This window comes from Phoenix dactylifera, chromosome 7, assembly GCF_051530095.1.
Source record: "Phoenix dactylifera cultivar Ajwa chromosome 7, Ajwa_hap1_PhDact_Kaust_v1.1, whole genome shotgun sequence".
Taxonomy (NCBI): Eukaryota; Viridiplantae; Streptophyta; class Magnoliopsida; order Arecales; family Arecaceae; genus Phoenix; species Phoenix dactylifera.
In genome coordinates, this window is record NC_143196.1 from 33,300,229 (window position 1) to 33,308,682 (window position 8,454).

The 8,454-nt window shown below is 38.2% G+C and overlaps 1 long non-coding RNA gene across 4 annotated transcripts; it reads left to right on the forward strand.

The window, feature by feature from the left end:
* Positions 1-1,145: 1,145 nt before the first annotated feature.
* LOC103701922 (uncharacterized) lies at positions 1,146-5,604 on the forward strand. Of its 4 annotated transcripts, none has more exons than XR_603226.6 (3): positions 1,234-4,318; positions 4,404-4,640; positions 4,850-5,604. It is a non-coding gene; the product is annotated as an uncharacterized LOC103701922 (long non-coding RNA). The 4 variants fall into 4 exon arrangements; XR_005512106.3 differs by having other exon boundaries at positions 1,234-3,896; positions 4,232-4,318; positions 4,404-5,604; XR_005512105.3 differs by having other exon boundaries at positions 1,234-2,350; positions 2,469-4,318; positions 4,404-5,604.
* The last annotated feature ends 2,850 nt before the right edge of the window (positions 5,605-8,454 follow it).

Genomic DNA, 8,454 nt, shown 5'->3' on the forward strand with positions numbered 1-8,454 from the left:
TATTTATTTATTTATTTATTTGTTTATTTATATTTATTTATTTATTTATTTATGTATTTATGCATTTATTTATTTATTTATTTTTCTTTTTCTCTTTTTCTTTCTTTCTTTTTTCTTTTTCTTCTCTTCTTCCCTTCTTCTTCTTTCTTCTTCTCCCGCGAGCCGGCGGCACCGGAGGGGGGCCGGGCCGTTGGAGGGGGCCGCGGGATGGGGCGGGGCCGCCGTCGGCGGCGGCGGAGAACACCTCTTCTCCCGCGAGGCCGGTGGCTCCAGAAAGAGGCCGGACCGCGACAGATGCAGGAGGAGGGTGGGCCGTGGCCGCAGGAGGGGGCTCGTGAAGGGGCGGGGTCGGAGGTGGGGGCATTCATGGCGGCGCGGTTGTGGGAGGGGGCTCGAGAGGCGGCGAGCAGGGGCTGGCGGCAGCCGCGGGAGGGAGCTCGGGCGGGGGCGGGCTGTGGGAGGGGGCTCGGCTGCGGGAGGGGGCGAGGCCGCGGAAGGGAGCTTGGGAGGGGACGAGCAGGGGCCGGCGACGGCCGCGGAAGGGGGCGAGGCCGCGGTAGGGGGCTTGGGAGGTGGCGAGCAGGGGCCGGCGACGGCCAGGCCTTTTTCTTTTCCTTTTGCTTCTGAGAACGGAAGATTAGGTGGGGAAGGGGCATGGGACGGGGCGGGGCCGCGGGACGGGGCTCGGGAGGGAGCGAGATGGGGCCGGTGGCGGCCGCGGGAGGGAGTTCGGGCGGGGACGGGCCGTGGTCGGTGGCGGCTGCCCCTTTTTCTTCTTCTTCTTCTTCTTCTGGGAATGGGATATCAAAAGGGACAGGGGCATTTTAATATTCTTAGAGGGTATTTTCGTCTCATAATAAAGTATTGAAATATGGCTGGACTGATTGTTAAACAATCAGTCAATAGGGATTAAACATTACAGTCCGGTCAAAGAATGGACCGGACATTAGTTTCCCCTAAAAAAAATCCAAGCCGTCCTATTCCACCTCTTTCAATGTCGGCGTTATTGCTTCGCAACATTGAGTCGCACGTGGGAAGAGGCACCACACGTGCCAACGTTTCGAGGTAAACAGGGGCGGCGAGCCGTACCACTGCCTTGGGCGCCACCCACTATACAACAACCACGTGGCTGCATCTCATCCGTCAACTCTATCGTCTCCCAAAAAATTACCGTTGATCTTCTACCATTTTTACCCTATAAGAACTTTTATCTCTCGGTTTATTCTTTCCTAGGGCTTTTGTTTTCTCTTCCGTTCTTGGCCTCTCTCTTCCGTGGCAGTTTTCCCTCGTCGATCTCCATTCTCTCCTCCTTCTCTCCTCCCTTCGCCCATCCATTCTCGGAGACCGCCACCGATCATTCGATTGGCGGTGGTTCGACAGCCTCGGTGTTTCTCGTATCTATTAATCCTTGCAGGCGCCGGCGGCGATTTTAGAGGCGGACGTCGTGGATCGGCTCTCCGATCTCGGATCCAAGAGGATGAGATCCGATCGTGGCCTTTTTATATCGATCCGATCCAAAAAATTCCCGATCTGAAGCCTCGGCTCGTGGGTTTCTTGCCTTACCCCTTTATAGAAGAATCCTTTTATTTTGATGTTTAGAAGGAGAAAGATTATTAGTTTCTCTTGATCTATCTGTCGATTAATTGGAGATGTTGGAGAGGAGCGGCATAATCCATAAGTGTTTTTGTTGTTCTTGTTACCGACCTTTGCCATGTTGGGTGCGCTCGCATGGCAGGTCACAGAAACCCTAATAAAAGCTCCATTTTTTGGTGTTTTATGGGGGAGATCGTACGGGGAATTAATTTTGCCCTGGGGTCTCCCCTTCGTGTTTCTTCGCTCTTGATTTTTTTTTCTTTTGTTTTTCCTTAGTTCTCTCTGCCATCGTTTTTTTTTTCAAAAAAAATCGTATAGAAAGTGCCTCAAGGCACGATCATGTCGTCGATAACATCACTGCAAGAAGAGCTTAACACCCGTTGTAGGTATGAATAGTGATATTAGTTTGGCAATTTTGATATTCTCTAGTTAATAATGAATTGTTTCAAAAGGTGTAAATGCCTGCTGACTCACGTTATTTAGATTTTTTATGTCACATTAGATTCGATGCTACATACTCCTGAGCTAAACGTCCAGGTGGAGGAAATAACTCCGGTGTATAGAAACTATGGGTTTACAGAGAGATCAGTTTCCGGTGGAGCTCAGTTTCCTTTGGAGCATGATTCCTGAAAGCAATGTGCAGAAATTAAAGTTTCGATCCAGTTTATAGATTCCTTTATCATTGCCACTGGTTCAAAATTTCACTTTTCTTACTCTTGTGCTTCGAGTTCAATCCAGAAACAAAGTCGCTAGTCAGGTTTTTCATTCTTTTCTTAGTCCGCCATAATATTCCATTGCGATTGACAGATGTCTTATCGTATGACAGTACAATTTAGTTTAATTTATTTTTTGTCGCCTCACAATTTATTCAACAGATTAGTGATGTTTAGGGACGTTCAAGCCACTGCTTCTGAATCTCCCGATTTTTGTTTGGCCATGCTTCTCCTTGTATGGCAATGCTATAACATGGTGACCCTGAAAGAATTTGAAGGGAAAAAAAAGAGAAGGTAGACTTTGGACGAGTTCTGATGATGTATATATATGTTATGCATCAGATCATGATCTTGGAGTGCTGGAGAAATATTTTAGGTCTCAGCATGCTTTTTTTGTATATACCATGAATGGGTTTGTAAATAGGCGCTGATACAAGAATAATTGATATTCTCCAGGTCATCGGTATTTATCAATGCTTTTACTTGTTATATGCTGTTCTTTTGTGAAAGTCAAAATTCTTGTATTGGTTAGTATATTTGTCTCCTATGACTGTGAGTTTTTTTTAGGTGTATTTGTTTCTGCAAGTAAGTGGTAGCTGTTTTCTGAATGGTGCCTTTTTCCCCTGTGGCATGAGGTGATGAAGAAATGCAGTCTTCTGGTCTGATGAAGCTTTTGCTATTTTTGAGTTACTTGTTTCTGGTTGTCATGTGAAGTCTTTTGTTTTGGTGATTAAAATGAAAATGTTCAGTCCTTTTGTAATTGTAATGACCTTTGCCATGTTGGGTGCGTTTGCTTGGCTGGTCTTAAAGATTTCAATAAAATTATTTCTGGTTTTTTTGGGAGGCTTGTATTGGTAATAATGATATTACCCAGACTCTTTCTTTTTATCACCTGTTTTCCTCCTCCCTTCCCTTCCCCATAGGATTTAAATTTCCATTCTTCACAATCATCACCATCTGCTATCTACCGAGCACAGAGAAGGAAGCGGATCTTGATTCTCTTCACTCAAGTGATCGCAGGAATATTAGCAATGTTTACCTTTGTGATTGTCAATCATTTATGCTATATAAAATTTTATAGAATTTTCTGTAGCGTAAGCTGTGTATGTTCTGTAACTGTTCCCCTTGATGCGGAGGAAGATAGTTGAAATAGTATTGTCTATATATCATGCTGTTGCGCTTAAGAATTTGCATTGTTGGTTTTGCAAGCTTGTGGTGTTTCATGAAGACTAGGGGGATTACATTGTTATCATCTTTGGGTTTCGGCCTCGCAAGTCTTTAATACTCTATTACTGGATTTGTTTTCATCCAAATTTTGTGAATCCATTATGGATTCCTATATGTTTCAGTTATTGTCCTGTTGCCAGATATTTTTTTTATTTCTATTCAAGCTTTGTAAATCCATCACGAATTCTCAAGTGCCCTAAGTTATTGTATGGATTTTTTTTTTAATTCAAATTTTATGAATCCATCATGAATTCCTAAATCTGCTATATCATTAGCCTGTTAACATCATATGTTTATTTGGTTTCTGAGACTGGAGAAAGCAATCAGAACATATCAATCTGACCACCTTCTGGAGCCTTAGAGGTACTATCGATAATTGATTTGGTCGTCATCTTCTTATTTCTCTTTAGTTGATGAATTTGATTTTAAATTTCTGAAGTACAATAACTGGAGTACAGTGCCTAAACCAAATTTCAACCTGATTTCCTATCTGATTTTACTTACTGTTTTGTTGAGACTCTATAATCTTGAACTGTCTCTTTTATAAGTGGTCTGTTGTATAAATGTTCTAAATTTTTTTTTCTGATGGTGAGGGAGATGTTTTCTTTTTGTGTGTGCGAATGATGATATTTTTGTTCTAGTTTTTTGATTAGGCTGTTATTGTATTGTTTGCTTAATAGAATGGTAATTTGACATAGGTATGGTGAGTCAATGCAACAATGAACGTTAGTACGTTGGGCTGGTGGCATCTGGACGATGTCCTTCATGGTGCTTCTTAGTTTAAGGTAATCACTGTGACATTACAAACTTCTGCAACGAGATGTTATGCCTTGTTTGTGGGGGGATGATAAACACTGATTCTCCATGCAGGTACGGTCAGGACGATAGTTGTGGATTGTGGATATGGTCTTATCAGACTTCCTAGCGTCTTGTGGTCTATTTAATTGTGTCTTCTGGATTTTTTCAAATATCAATCGACTTCTGGGTGGATATAGGACTGGATTATGGGCATAGAGATGGTTGAAAAGACATTGAATGCGATCATACAAGGTGGTTTCTTTAATTGAATTAAGTCATGGATCTCTCAGTGAATTGAATTTCTCACTGGTAAGATATCATTCTTTTCTGATAATTTGGTTCCGGGGATATTATTTGATGTGCATGAATCTTGCTTTAGTATGTTTTTTTTGTGCTATATGATAATATGATTTATTGTGTGAAAGTTGGTCAGTTGATTCATATCTCTAATTGTGTTGAAATGTCTTGGTTATATATGTACATATTTCGTTGCAAACATTCTGCTGGTACGCTTTCAGGACATAAAATCAGATTCCGCTAATGCCCTACGCTGGGAATTCATTTGTGGGAAAAATTTGTTTCCTTGTCCTCGTAGTCATACTGGCTTGCAATTCACGAGGAAGGATTTAGCCAACCTGGAGAAATTATCAGGCGCAGCAACGCCGATGATGGCCATTTTTTTTTCCTTTTTATTTTTTAAGAGATGTGTTGGGATTTCCTACAGAAGGTTCGGAACCCTGAATTTTGGGAACTCCCCGTTTTGGACGGGTGCCGACATACCGAAGATGATGCTTTTGGAAAATTCTTGGAATTCTGGGAACTCCCGACCCGTTCTCAGAATAGGCACGATGTTCATTCAAAAATCATTATTTATAAATATATCTTTTGGTTCTTTCTTTTTCTTTCTCAAGAAATATCTTTCTTTAAGAAAGATAATTCTTTAGAAAAATTGAATAATTATATTATTTTTCGTATTAATGTTTTTGAAAAATATATATAGAAGTAGTCATTTATAATGTAATTTAAATGTAAATTTTTCATGGTTAATGTGAAAGGGTAATAGTATTTTTTTTATTTAAGCTAGTTATGTTTTAAATTGGTTTGCCAGGGCGAGATCCCAAATAGGGAAAAATCTAAAATGGAAGACGTTTGGCCTTGATTTCTATTTTTAGGCCTCCACTATCCTTATTTTTGGATGTGTTAGCAATATGTTTTAGCAATATTGGTTTATTTTGGTGTTACGTATGGTTTAGATTTAGGTTAATTGTTATAGGGATCTTTAAGCTCAAAATGGTAAGAGTGCTCAAGTATTGGAAGCGTATTTTCGATTGCTTGAGAGGATGGTGGTTCGAATCCACTAAGATCCAGTAATATTTTCATATGGAGTGGTTGGTATGGGTGATGGGTACGATTGTTTTCAAGATTATTGAAGTAACTTACAAAAGTCTTTGTGATATTAAGAGTAAGTTATATTTCCATTTAATAATATAAAAATTTATTGAGGTTTATTTTTATTTAATACTTAGTCCTATAATTTAACATAATGTTAGTTAAACCATTAACTTTTAAAAAAAATTAAATGTCATATCAAAAAAAAATTAAAAAATTAATTAAAATAATTTTATAATTATTTTTGGTTTATGTTTATTATCTTTGCAACCAATATTTTTTAAAATTTATAGGTGCACCCAATTAAGTTGATAGTATTATTAAAATTATTTATCAATTGAAAAAGTCAAAATTAGCTTTATAAGTAAATAAGGCTTTTTTCTGACTTTTCAGGCTTTTCGATCATTTCAAAGTCTTTCGGTTTTTTTTTTTGTAATGGATGATTGATACAGTTCTAGTACGGGTATATCCAATAAGATCAGAAGACAAATTGTTCTGGAGAGCTTTAGGCAGCTCCGCTTTTTCAGTTCATAAGGTGCCTTCGGAGTGTTTAGCCATATACGACGTCATTCAATCTGCAGCTCCGTTCGTCTCTCTGAAAACATGCTTAATATGGAAGGCCACACCACTACTCCACATAGTCCGTATATCTTGCTATTCCACCATGAGTATTCTTTTCTAGTGAGCGATTGACAACAAGCTTTCTTTCCGACCGACATCCGGCGACGAACATTCTTAATTTCAGACTAGCATCTGGAGCGAGCATCTTCCTTGATCAGATTTTATTCTCGCTTAGCCTGTCATCAAAAGAATCCAAATCAGTCTATGTATGAGAACTCATTTTTTTTGAGGGTGCATCAGTTGTGGTTTCATGGCCTAGCTTGGACCATGAATAGGATAGCTCGAGCGACAAAATTTTTGATACTAGTTTTCTGCAGCAGAAAATTTGAGATATGCACTGGCTTGGGAGATTTAGATTGCTTTTTTTTTGGCACAGTTCTTTTTTGATGATTAATCAAGATCACGCTCTAAACCTATGGCACCTCATGACTCTTTATATCACTTTAGGTCAGTTTGGTTATTTTTTAAGTTTTTTTATATAGCATTTAGGTTCCATTTAGGTCTCATTTAAGTTAACGATTTCGCTAATATTATGTTAAGCTATTGGTTGAAGTATTGGATGAAAATAAATGTCAGATGGTGAATGTAAGTTTTTCAAACTATTGGATGTAAGTATAATTTACCCCTAATTATAGAGAGTTTTTGTAATTCACTCATTATTCGAGTAATTTTGATTTTTCACATGAGGTAAATGAATACACTAACATCGTTAATTTAACGGGGTGTAAGTGTAGGTTTTAAAATGGGCTCTATGTACCTTTCTACATGTAGAATTTTTATTGGGAGTAATGTCTTGCACGTGGGATCTTCAGCTCTAAAAGGTGGATGCGCTTTAAGCTTTAGTAGGGTCTTTACCCATTAATTTGAGCAGTTCCATTCTCAATTGGTTGTAGGGGATGGAGGTTCATATCCATTTGGTATTCAAAGATATTGTTTGGTCAAGAAAGATTATATCATTATCATCTGTTATGACCAAGAAAAAAAAAATCATATGGTTGTTTTTGAAGATCGAACTGCTTTTTTTTTTTTGTGGAAATTCAAAACTTTTTGGAATGAGATGAAGGTTCCAAAAATGAAAAACAAGTAAAATTCTCATGAGAAAATGTCACTCGAACTAATGGCTGCACATCCCTGTCTAATCTGACGGAAAAATTTTCGTTCAACAACTTCATGCTTTTATTTGCATTGTTTAACGACATACACTAGTTCTGCACTACTTAAATGTCAGAAATTATCTATTTTTAATAATAACGTATTTTACATGCCTAATAATATAAAATTACCATTTACAAATAACTCTCGATCAATATCACCATGTTCAACTCTTATTTTGTTGGATGATACATTTGTAATATAACTAATTTATATATATTTGAATTTGGATGATTCTTGATCTAACTTGTCTCAAAATAACAATGGATCAATAAATTACATCTTTGCTCTGATATAATAAAACTGAAAACAGGCAGGCAATTCATTTTTCATCATTCTGATCAAATCTCAAGGGAAGCAGATTAGCAATTCATTTTCATCAATTCATTTTCATGGCATGATCGAGAGACGTGGATTTGAGTCTTAGAATGTGCCAGTTTTTGATATAACCCAAGATAATGTTCTTTCATCACTACTTCGAAGAAAAGATTCAGATTTACATTCACCAAGATAAAAACATATATATGTTTTGGATGTATCATTTAGTTAGATTCTAGCAACTATATATAGTTTGTACATTGCATGTATCGAACTTCTGTCGATCGGGCGTCAGACCATATACACTCTGAACATGATGATCATCAGAAAATTAAAATTCAAAATTCATGCACTATAAGTCAACTTATCAAATACTAATACAGTTCTCTACAGCCGTATGCGGGCTTCCATCATAAAACTTAGCAGCTCCAAGAAAGATTAACTTGTAATCAATAGTAGAAATTTCAACGAAACCAGCCTGTTCCCAGAAACATCAGCAGGAGAAATAACGATGAAATTAGCGTGCTTCCAGAAACAATGACCTATCTATATATCACCCCAACACGGAGAAAATTCTAATTGGAGCTCAAGTAAAGAAACAAATTCCCGAAAGGTCTTCTCAAAGCGTTATGAATTTTCTGAA